The 12,954-nt window shown below is 40.7% G+C and overlaps 1 protein-coding gene across 1 annotated transcript in view; it reads left to right on the forward strand.

Moving 5' to 3' along the window:
• LOC124140566 (uncharacterized threonine-rich GPI-anchored glycoprotein PJ4664.02-like) overlaps nucleotides 1-12,954 on the forward strand; it is a 50,831-nt gene that overhangs the window by 16,437 nt on the left and 21,440 nt on the right. The gene's annotated exons all lie outside the window — the stretch shown is intronic.

The following is a 12,954-nucleotide window of genomic DNA, read 5'->3' on the forward strand; positions in this document are numbered from 1 at the left end:
AAGAACACACGCAGCACGTTTTTGCAAGGAGAAGAGAAAGACAATCACACCTGACACATACTTAATTGAAAATTTGAACTTGATGTACAGTGTACAACTAAAGTCTTTTTAAAATGTAGACGATCACCTTTGAGACATTCCCCTGCCAGTCTTTAGTCCCAGACATCCGCACAAAAGGATTATCCTAACAACAAGTTACTTTTTAGCGCCTTGGCCCTAATTCCACTATTTGACATTGGCTTATTAAGGGTTTTCGGTGCTGTGCGGCTCGCGGTGACAATGCACTGTCAACAAGAGGAGATAACTCTCAATTTGGCTGGGGTCATTTCCGTATGGTTGACCTTTCCCTGCGCACGTCAAAGAGCTTCAACGTTATGGAAGTTGTAGGAACAAGTGGCGACTTCCCCATGTTAATTGATTGTTGGAGAATTTGTGGTGTTAAATCGAGGGACAATCGGAACAAGTGTTAAATGGCCGGACGATGGCCTGTGACAAATATAGAAGCGTTTTGTTCCCTTTTTGACAACAAACACTTTACGAAGGCGCCTAGCCGTCTCGTGTCGACGTGGGTGCGTAGATGTAAGCCTGGACAAACAGCTGTAGGCAGATTCGTGAAATGTATCACACTGATCGTTAGGCTTCAGTACGTGACGGTCAATGTTTCATGGGAAAACACATAACACATGCTTGAGCCATGGCATGATGCATCAGCAGTGTCTGAAACCAGGCTATATGATACCATACAACAGCTCTTATGCAGGCATGCGAATCCTTCTCCTTTTAATCTTATCAAAACCCGTTGACACCGTGCCCTTTCAGGGGATTTAGAGACGGACCATTTGAGAGAGGGGTTGTTGGGAGTAGGGGCTGGGATATTTTCGAATAAAAATAATTTGTCTCAGAAAATGCTCGAAAAAACCTTAATCTAAAGATTGTTGACTCAAATGAAATTGTCATTGATGCAAGGTATGTGTTTTTTGGAATATTTCGGCTCACTGTTTTAATTAAACAAAGATCTGGGTTTGCAGCTGTACCTGAAAAGCTAATTTGTCTTTAAAAAAGATCCCAGCTCCGCCGTTTCGGCGACCGGTGTGAGCCAAGTAGTTAGTGAGTATGGTTTTTCGCCGCTTTTAGCAATATTCCAGCAATATCACAGCGGGGGACACCAAAAATGGGCTTCACACATTGTAGCCATGTGGGGCATCGAACCCGGGTCTTCGGCGTGACGAGCGAACGCTTTAACCACTAGGCTACCCGACCGCACTTGCGCCAAGTAACGTTTCGAGAACGTAAGTAAGTTTTTGGTTAAATCAAATTTTCAAATCTTTGTTTTCCTTTTAGTTCCCCGGTTGACCAATTTTCCCGTGTAGTAAGAACGTGAACGTTATACTTCATATGGCAAACCATACTCACTCACTCTTTCATAAGGCAAAAGTAAACGTTACTGACAGCCCTGTTAATCACAGAAGGGACGTTGTTTCCGATGGGCTCGAACTATGTTTAATCTTGTCGTGTGGGTTTCGGTGACTTAATTACTAGTTGTAGTCATCTTGATGGTTATTGGGGAGGATATTTCACTCTGGTTATTTTCGCTCGTTCTGTCAGGGGACGCTGGGGCTTGTGGTCAAAGCGGCGTCTCGTCACGACGAAGACCAAAGTTTGACTCCCCACATGGGTACAATGTGTGAAGCCCATTTTTTTCTGTTCCAAGCCTTTATTTTGCTGGAAAATATTGCTAAAAGCAACGTACATCATTCTCACTCGTTCTATTAGACTGATGTTCAGTCTCTGTAACTAAATAATATTGATAGAAACAAATAATAATTTAAATTGAAAAGTAGCCCCAGTGAGATAGAAGATTTAGAGGGAAATCTAGACTTGCTTCTTTTAGGGCTTTTGCATTACAGCAAGTGCTGGGCGGAAGGGACAATAATATGGTTCAGGGACTGTGAGAAAGACTACCGTTCTATCAGTGTTCCTCCCATATCAGTCTGGCTTGTGCAAAAACTGAAATCTGTTAAATGAGGCGTTCGACTGAAACGTCCAAGCAAGCATGGAGGAGTTGATAAACCCATTTCTGGATCAATACATCAAAGACGCTGGTAATCTGTTTCATGTCGTTCGGACATAAAGTTCTTATCATACAGAGCACTATGTATACCAAGTTTCAGCAGTTTTACTGCCTCCATGGTGTAGTGGGTAGTGCGTCTGCCCTGTGAGCAGAAGGTCGGGGGTTCGATTTCCTGGCCGAGGCATACCAACAGATCTTACAATATGGTACTTGTTGTTACATGCCTGGGTCTCGGCATTAATGGGTTAAGCCAAGCACTGGTCAGCTCGGAGTAAGTATACTGTGGTTGCGTAAAACCGGCGTTAGTCGGCGTACATGCAATCACACACACGCGTAACACGTCGACATGTCAGTGAAATAGTGTACTGAACGCCACCATGAATCCCATTTCACCTCTCCTTTAGCGTTTCAGAACAAGAGATTAACCGTCATCCTTAATAACCAGGGATCAACGGTTTATAGGAACAGATAATCACAAGTGTTGTTTGGTGGACTTGACTCAAATTTGCTGGGACTGACATTTGGCTCGAACGTGGATGATCTCCTTGAAGTGCGCTGACTGATGGCTAACTTCATGGTGTTATGTTTTTCAATCGCTTCCTCAACCAATATTTTTGGACAGTATGTGAAATCTACAGGTTCGTCTGATTTGTCGTCAAACAGTATCACCAGTACAATCCTCGGTCACAAAGAAGCCTGTTGCAGCAGCAATGTGTTGACACTCTAAAGCCCCCGGTGTTAGGTGCGTTTGGTTAGGCTGAGAGTGTGTGTCGGTGTATATTCCACTTCCTGTAAGAATACACTATCTGTGTAGAGAGGAAGGGTAGTGACTGCACCGTGTCGTGTTTTCACTGACCACAGAACTTATCCCGACCTGGACATGTTGATATTTGGCCGGATTGGGTGGGACTGACCATCGTTAAGTAAGTTGTGTACTCCACGCTCCCCCTCCCACGATGGACAGGTGTAGACAACGTAGTTTTGACCGATCTTTGCGCAGTTTCGTCGGGATGTATAAAATGATAGAACGGATGAGTGATATGACGACGGTCTGTAAAGACGAGTCTGGAAGAGACAATCCAGTGATTGACATCATGAGCATCGATCTACTCAACTGGGGTACGATGACATGCATCAACAAATTCAACGATCTTGACCCCACGACCCCGTTAGTCGCCTCATACGACAAACATGGATTGTTGAAGACCATTTCTAAGCCTGATCTTCTGACCACTGTCTATAAAGACATACAAATGGTACAAATATTTAGGAATTTAAAATATATATGCTGTTAAAGCACTTTATTTCTAACCCAGATCTTCACGGGGAAATGAGTGTGCAAGTGAGTTAGTGTTATTTGACGACACTTTGATCAGTTGCAGATATATCGCGGCGTGACAGCTAATTGTGGGAAGAAACGAGATGCAGATCTTTATAGGCGTGTAGCACTAATACATGCGAAACCCATGAGCACAGGTATGGTGTTGACAAACCAAGAACCATAATCAACGGGAATCCGGGATTAGAACCCATGATAATGGGATTTTGGCATGCCTAAGGGACTATATACTCTTTACGCTCATGTCTCTATACCAGGTGCTACATGGAATGTTTGCGCATAAGATTAGCTTCGATCGGGTGGTCGGTCTCGATGGCTAAGTTGATTGCATGTCATCGTAATAATAATAATAATGATGATGATGATGATGGTGATGATACTACTACTACTACTACTACTACTACTACTACTACTACTACTACCACTACTACTACTACTACTATTAATAATAATAAGCACAAAAGTTGTCCGACTCCCCATTCTCCTCGGTGCCTTAGGTTTGGTACCTCCAAATCTGTTGGCTGACATTGGTAGAGTAGCCAGGTTTGCTGCCAGGAATACAGCCCTTCTGACAATATCGGTAATGCAGAAGGTTGCAGTGTTGGGGAGTCTTCACTTTCTGGGTGGGCGCTTCCTTGGAGAAATCCCATGCGCTGTCTGGGGTGCGCATAGAGGGGGCAAGGGCCCTGAGCAGATGATGAGCCTTACCATCCTGACTGTGCCAGGATAACCCAAAACCCCTTTGCTGCATTTATGTATTTTACTCTCTCTCTCTCTCTCTATCTCTCTCTCTCTCTCTCTCTCTCTCTCTCTCTCTCTCTCTCTATATATATATATATATAATTATATAATTTTTCTGAATAGCGATGTCGCTGTATGTCTTGGTAGTTCAAGGAGCTTGGAACATGAGCTGGTCGGCTGACCCAAGGCTTCTGCGTGGCTTGTACACATTGATTAGCCGCTTAAGATAGCTTAACATTGACTTTTCCAAGGGATGTCAGTATAAAATGTTCATTCATTCTTTATGAAACTTAACTTTTACCTCAATATCATTTTCGGTAAGGATTCAAAATACGATCAGTTGTGCAACTGTACCAGTAACGGCGACAGCTTCCTGGCTGTCTGTTACATTTGCTCCCAAATTAATCCAACTAGTAAACAGTTGTAAACAAACGTTTTCACGCTGGTCACATCAATGAAATGTCCCTTTAATCTTTTCCGTGCTTGGTATCGTTATTGTTTCGATTGTACTTGCTTCATAAAGCACTTTCCAAACTTAGTTCATCTGCTTTGAGAAATTAGGTTCTGTGATTAAATCAGGATTAACTACGATCAATCTTAAACTAGTTTAATTCATCCAATGTCTAAGATACGGGAAATCCCCATAAGTCTCGACAACTCCGAGCTTGGAACGAGTTACTCTCCCTACAGGATATGGCCATTTCGTTGTATTTACAGTCTACAAAATTCCTCTTTTTTGAAAGGAGGCTGTGTTATTTCAACGTTGATAATTTTTTACTCGTAATTATATCCGTGCATGCTTTCCTTTATATCGCGCACATATAAACGCCCTTCTTTAAGGAAAGATAAGACTTTTATTAAAATTCCTTTGAGCATAATCACATATGATGTACTATCTTAAAGAACATCAGTTTATGTGTATGATAGTCTAGGAAATCAACTTACACTCTGTTCAGACGATCTTGTGTTCCCTGTGTTATGTTTAATGACTGGTTCGTGCTTCCACGAGAAAGTAGAGCCGACTGTCTGTGTATACGCTAAGATTAATGCTCAGCTCTTTCTCGTGTAGAATTTCAGCGCAAAAAGATGTTGTGTGCTTTTGTAGATTGTGTGGGAAAGGTAATGACTGCACAATGTTAATACGCCTAACTGCCTTGTGTTTCGTTAGTTTACGAAGCACAGCGATAAACCTAGCTGACATAACACATTGCTGCTGTTTGCATATTTTCTGGGATTGTAGTTTCTAGAAGGTCATTTTTTTATGATGCCTAGGAAGAAGCATATTCCTGGGAAACAAGTAGGTTTTATCCTCGAACATGGGAATTAGCATGGGAGTCGGACAGATCAAGTTTTTAAAGGGTTGGTACAGTTGGACTTTCGCCATTGTCATTATCAATACGATAACTGTAGAAATAGTTTTTATTTGACTTCTAAAAATAATTTATGTTACAAGAAATGAAAATTTCAACAGAAAAGATAGTATTATATTTAGGCAGAGAGTTACTCTGAAGAACCACCCATGATATTTTAAACTCTTTTCATCCCATACGGCCATCTCATCACCACTTTGCATCATCATCTACCACGTTATGCCAGTCCGGTAATGACATCTCCACGTTGTATCATTATCTACCACCTCATACCCCTCCCGTAATAACACCCTTACGTTGTGTCATTATCTACCACGTTATGCCAGTCCGGTAATAACATCTCCACGTTGTATCATTATCTACCACCTCATACCCCTCCCGTAATAACACCCTTACGTTGTGTCATTATCTACCACGTTATGCCAGTCCGGTAATAACATCTCCACGTTGTATCATTATCTACCACCTCATACCCCTCCCGTAATAACACCCTTACGTTGTGTCATTATCTACCACGTTATGCCAGTCCGGTAATAACATCTCCACGTTGTATCATTATCTACCATCTCATACCCCTCCCGTAATAACACCCTTACGTTGTGTCATTATCTACCACGTTATGCCAGTCCGGTAATAACATCTCCACGTTGTATCATTATCTACCACCTCATACCCCTCCCGTAATAACACCCTTACGTTGTGTCATTATCTACCACGTTATGCCAGTCCGGTAATAACATCTCCACGTTGTATCATTAACTACCACCTCATACCCCTCCCGTAATAACACCCTTACGTTGTGTTGTTATCTACCACGTTATGCCAGTCCGGTAATAACATCTCCAGGTTGTATCATTATCTACCATCTCATACCCCTCCCGTAATAACACCCTTACGTTGTGTCATTATCTACCACGTTATGCCAGTCCGGTAATAACATCTCCACGTTGTATCATTAACTACCACCTCATACCCCTCCCGTAATTAAACCCTTACGTTGTGTCATTATCTACCACGTTATGCCAGTCCGGTAATAACATCTCCACGTTGTATCATTATCTACCACCTCATACCCCTCCCGTAATAACACCCTTACGTTGTGTTGTTATCTACCACGTTATGCCAGTCCGGTAATAACATCTCCACGTTGTATCATTATCTACCACCTCATACCCCTCCCGTAATAACACCCTTACGTTGTGTTGTTATCTACCACGTTATGCCAGTCCGGTAATAACATCTCCACGTTGTATCATTATCTACCACCTCATACCCCTCCCGTAATAACACCCTTACGTTGTGTCATTATCTACCACGTTATGCCAGTCCGGTAATAACATCTCCACGTTGTATCATTATCTTATCACCTTATCCCCGTCCCATAATAACATCACCACGTTGCATCATCATCTACCACGTTATACCAGTCAGGATATAACATCTCCACGTTGTATCATTATCTACCACGTTATACCAGTCAGGATATAACATCTCCACGTTGTATCCCCGTCCCATAATAACATCACCACGTTGTATCATCATCTATCACGTGTTAAATGTCCACTCATAGCATCATCACGTAATTATCAAACACGTGTAACTGGTCCTGCCAACACGTCCACCTCTTGACACCTCCTCTGGCCATACAAACTGATATATCATGCCATAAATATAGATGCCATATGCCCAGTGGCACGCAGAGATCACCAATCATCCATCATATTTGAGAAGAAACAACGTTAACTTCATCCAGTGCATTACAGCTCTGCAAAATGTCCTCTTGGCGTTACCAAGTAGAAACCGTTCAATGATGAGAGGCATCAGCTGAAACATCACGTCTTGTTGCAAAATAAAGCGGAGAACATGCATATTGTCCTTCCCGATTATTTAAAAAACACACATAGAAAGTGATATTTATACACATCACCGTTTGTCACGTTTCCGTAACCCAGAAGCACGTGTTGACATTGATTTAATTTATATCCTCTCGGTGTTCATCTTCGTGACGCAGGGCTGGTAAACTGAGTGTTTGGCGAGAGGCACATGAAATTGATAGGAACAATATCAGGCGTCTACGATGGCTATTTAACTAACAATTCAAACTGAAGATACACACAATACCGTACGCAGGTATTCTGGGTCCTACAAATGACCTCGTGACTACCGATATCACCCCTGAGTTGATCAATTGATGGGTTGATCAGTTAAACAGTTACTCTGAACCCCGTCAGCACAGAAACCACACATCCGGAAGTATGCTGTATTTAATCCCCTACACGTGTTTCGCTAATCCAGAAATGTGTTAATCCGGATGATTTAACGGGGAACTGACAGTTCGGATTAAAGAGGTAACATTTTATAACAATAGATCCCTTCATGTCTGTGATTTTTTTAATATATTCCAATTTACACTAGCTTATAGTCTAGTTACGCAAACACATTCTAATTATTAAATATGCTCAGACTACTTAAAATTTAGATCAAACACCATTTGTCAAAAATTGACATGTATTGTGAGTTCAATTATAACCGACTTTGGGTGATCATATTAACGATAGCAATTTTGTGACGAGAAGTGTGTGAAACGCTAAACTGGTTAGTTGGTTCGAAGAAAATCAACACCAGCCATCAGCATGCTAAGTGAAAGCTTGTGTAAATTCCACTATTTATTTTCCGTTTAGTGTCAAAATACTCAAGTAAGGGGGAACCTTTCATATCCGGTCAGTTTTGGGCGTATTTCAACTCTAATGAGTTGTTCTAGCACAGGAGGGGTGACACTTCAGAATGCGCTCAAACACACATGCGAACTAGTACCCAACCCTACTAGATATGGTTTAATCTCCATTACTCAACGTTATCTGTACAACGGTGCCTGCTGCACGTAGTTAAGTAGAAGACGGGTTGGAATATCTCTCGCTCCATATAGGTTGGTGTTATCTGACATGCAGTTTATACATATTTATCAGAAGCACGCGATATTTGTAAACATTGTAACCCCTTGTTGTTTTATGGCAGGGAACGATGGATATGTTTTAAAAACATGAACGAGTGCATTGTATTTATGCAAAAGTTCCCAATAGATGTCTTCTTCCGCGAACAGCTGGTTTCATCGCTATTTGATAACGATTCATAAACACGTGTTTAGTCGGAATCGCTAAGTGACGTTTAGCAGAGATTTCTTATGATTATGGAAACTGTTTTGTCGCTTTTATTTGTTTTTGACTGATTGCCGTCAATGGTATACCCTGTACACGTGTGTTGAATTAGTCTGTGAGGCAAGCAGGAACGCCATCTGAGAGGAGTGAGTTCAATTTGATAATAACATTTTATTAATTAGCATCCCTTTATAACTGACATGCCCAATGAATTGGAACATCAGCCTAAAGAATATAATCCAGTTTCTCCCGGAGGAAGGCGTGACACTCTGAAACCGAATTACACGATTCATAAGCGAGCTGGGAGTCATTCCCGTGTTGGTAATATTCTACCATTAGCACGCGGGGAAATATCAGGAATATGCATCACACATTGTACCAATGGCGGGACTCGAACCCGGTCTTCGGAGTGACGAGCGAACGCGTTAACCACTAGGCTACCCACAGCCTCCACATAATTCATGATGCTTTATGGCTCTGTAGTACAATATATATAATTTCCAATGCACGTGTAAAATAAAAACAGGAGAAAGTAAGGGGATATTCAGAACAAGTGATAAAACTAGATATATGTTTTACACGAATTGTAGTTAACAATTTGACAAGTGGCTTGTTGGATTCATTTTGTTGTGATTACGTTTTTCACACAAATTTCAAATTCAATATATAATTCAAATGCCAAAACACAAATACACATTGCGACATTAAAGGTAAGAGTATCATGTTTTTATTCTTGCACAACGCCATACATATACGTCATCACGATAACAGCGCTGCTGTAGTCGGCAGGACAAGCCCAGAGGTCGCCACATGATCCCACGCCAGGAAACCTAGCACTTCAATGTGGATCTCTCATGTATCTAACTACTCCCTTTACAGAGTAGTACTAATTTACCTGGACAGTGAATTCAGTTTTTATTTCAGTAACAAGCTATGTCTGAAGAAAGAACCATGGTATCTAAATAGCACGGTGGTGAGATATTGGGGAGAGAGAAACAGACACTAGTGTTTACTGGCAACAAATCCGGATACTGTTTCCACAAGAAGCAAATGAGGGATGTCGTCAGGATAATCCTAGGCTATTTGTTTTATCCCCGAAGCATTTGATATGGGAAGCTGTTTGTTGACTTTCGAGCAACTGGGATCTGTTAATTGTTAAATATTGTCTGATGCCTGTTTGCCTGTTTACAATCGTGTCTAGATCGTGTTCTGTCAGGGAATATCAATGTTTGTGCAATGCTGACAGAAAAAAGTGCTTTGACAGCTTGTATATTTTAAATTCAAATTTCTGAATATTTTATACATATTGTTATGTCTTAAGAGACCTGTGAAGATCCGGGTTAGAACTGGTCTTCAGCAACCCATGCTTGTAAGACTCGACTATAGGGATCGGGCAATCAGGTTCGCTGACTTGGTTGATGCATGTCATCTTATCCTAATTGCGTAGATCGATGTTCATGATGTCATTCGCTGGATTGTCTTGTCCAGACCCGATTATTAACAGACCGCCGTCATATAGCTGGAATATTGCTCAGTGCGACCTAAACAACAAACAAACAAACAAATCTGGAGCAAGAGATATTGGCGCCTTGAAATTATATCTATTATGTGTGTAGCTCTTACATGTGTCTCACATATGTATCGCTGATATATGTGTCGCTTACATGTGTGTTCTTTTCAGTGTGATACACTGATACCTTTTGATAATATCTGTGATGATTATACCTTTTTGTGTTTTATCGACAACGTTTACTGTCGCGGTGAAACGAATGGTTCTGAACGCTGTCATTGTTTTGTTCAAAGGATGCAGTTGATCAACATCATCACAAACATTCTCCGCAGGTTAAACGTTCATCATCTTTTGAAGAAATATATATTACTCAAAAGAAGATATTTTTAATGTGAAGTTATACAATGTACGACTTTTCCATCGACGACAGGTCGATCACATGACCGCGAAACTGACTTTCATAAGTGTATGAAGGACACATTTTGACGTTCATACGTTTTCACGAGACTGTACATGTATTCTTGAAATGACGTAACCACTGACGGACTACTTGCACATTCCTGTGAAATCCCCTGGGACTTCCCTAGCACAAATAAATACAGAAGCGTTGGTTTTGATCATTTAGACACTTTAATCTTAAACTTACCGTTTTAGCATACAATGGGATAAGTCAGAGAGTTTCATTGCATGCCCGTTCAAGGACATCCCCGCTACGACCAATCCTAGTGAACAAACCGAAGCTCCGGCAGTTTGGCCCTCACTCTTTGAGTGTCCATATTTCATGAACTCACACAAAGTGAAAGTCAATTCTTAAATAAAGAACACCCGATTTGTCATACGATTATACTTAATCTGTCATATCAGATTAACTTTAGTCAGATAAAAAGTTTGGGTGTTCTTTAGGGGATTCTTTCACCAGTACATATAGCTTCTTTATACCATTAGTATTCTTGGATAGTGTGGACGGTGTAGTATGGGGGTGACCCAAAGATCGCGTCAATTATGTGTAAAGCCTAACTCAACGTTATGTTTCAATGTCACTTGATTAAACCTTCTTATGGTTTGATACAGAAAGGGATTGGGTGCGAGTGTGAATGAGTGTCTATGCTAATATCCAATTACAAAAACACACCCGAATACTCATACATGTAATTGTAACTTTACTGATAGTATCAACATGCATAACTATAGCTTCAAGAACTTTAAAAACCTTCTTTGTGTTTTCTAGAATTGCCTTTCCTTACTTGGGCCAGGCTATACCCTGGGTGTCATGTCTTATCTGTAACTTGGGCTCAGACATTAAATATCAATTACAGTTGAACACGGATATAACGAACTACTCTTTTCTCAGTTCGCTATACACGTCACTAATTAGTGATAGATGGGCTTGTCGGTGATAAGATATCAGTTCGCTGTATCCGTTAGTTCGCTGTAGAGAGTTCGTTATATACATGTACGTAAACTTTATATGATATTGTACAGGAGATAAAATCGGGGATTTTTTAACAGTTCGTTGTATCCGTTTGTTCGCTATATCCGTGTTCGTTATATCCGTGTTCGCTATATCCGTGTTCGTTATATCCGTGTTCTACTGTACAAAACAATAATATGTAAAGCCTAATCATTCACTTACCTGATCACTTCCTCCACAATTGTATTATAGATCAGACATGACTGCAAGTTGTTTGTTTAATGTTTGCACTTACACATTATCCTTTATTTCACATCGTCTACGCAAATCTGTGTAACTAAGCTATGAAATATCCATTCAAGTAACGATACATAATTCAACAGGGCAACTACAGAAGTGTAATAATAGATATTCCCTATTACATGTACACTCGAAGAAAACACGTCTTGAAACGTCTATTCATGTACGCTTTCAACGAAAGTGTTGCCTTGTGAATACACCATTCATCCGTATGTGCTGTACAAACAACCTCAACACAAGATATCAAGGGCTTTCGTGATATTTACCCAGGTGTCAAACAATATACTACAGTTTGAGAGCCGTCTTACTGGATAGAAAGGCATTCCAGTTGAACTCTAATCTGCCCCTTTTTAATTCTAGTTTGGTCGTTGATTGTGATTTATTTACGCACAACTTGCTACCACCTAGTGAATGTCATTGATAGCAACCCTGGCTTGTCACGGCGATAAAAGATCGTTTTTCAGCATCGCCCAAATTTTCACAAGCTTGTTCCTTTTATAGTCTTCTACAGTGTCTGACACTTCTAGAGAGCTGAGACAAGCGGTGAATTGATAAAACGCTAGCAGTGCCCCTCCTGCTTATTACACAGTGCTAGGGTAATATTGTGAATCATGGGTATGAAATGTTGCCGAACGTGTGTTAAATTGGCATGACGGCCTTGGGCGGTTGTAACAGATTAAACAGAATAGGACCAAACAATATGTTGGTTTGAGTTATACAAGGAGATATTCCAACACATATGGTTTCAGAGCAGTTAATGTTTCGAGTTGAATATTTGATTAGCAAAATGCAACATAGAGTCGTTGGTGTGAAGAATAATCATCAAAGGTTTGGTGTTAGTGAATATGTTATTAGCACCTTCAGCAATGCGTCTTGCTTCCTGCTTTTTGATGTGAAGAGTAACCATTAAATGGTTGGTGCTAATGAATAATAAATATGTAATTAGCAAATTTGGCAATGCTTCTTGCTTCCCATTTCGTAAAGATGGACGTGGCCTGATGTGTTTAGAATAACATATCTTGTTCTGTTGAAACTATTTATCTTATCAAAATTTGCA

The sequence above is a fragment of the Haliotis rufescens genome, unplaced genomic scaffold (genome assembly GCF_023055435.1).
Source record: "Haliotis rufescens isolate VD_foot unplaced genomic scaffold, xgHalRufe1.0.p SCAF_6, whole genome shotgun sequence".
Classification (NCBI taxonomy): Eukaryota; Metazoa; Mollusca; class Gastropoda; order Lepetellida; family Haliotidae; genus Haliotis; species Haliotis rufescens.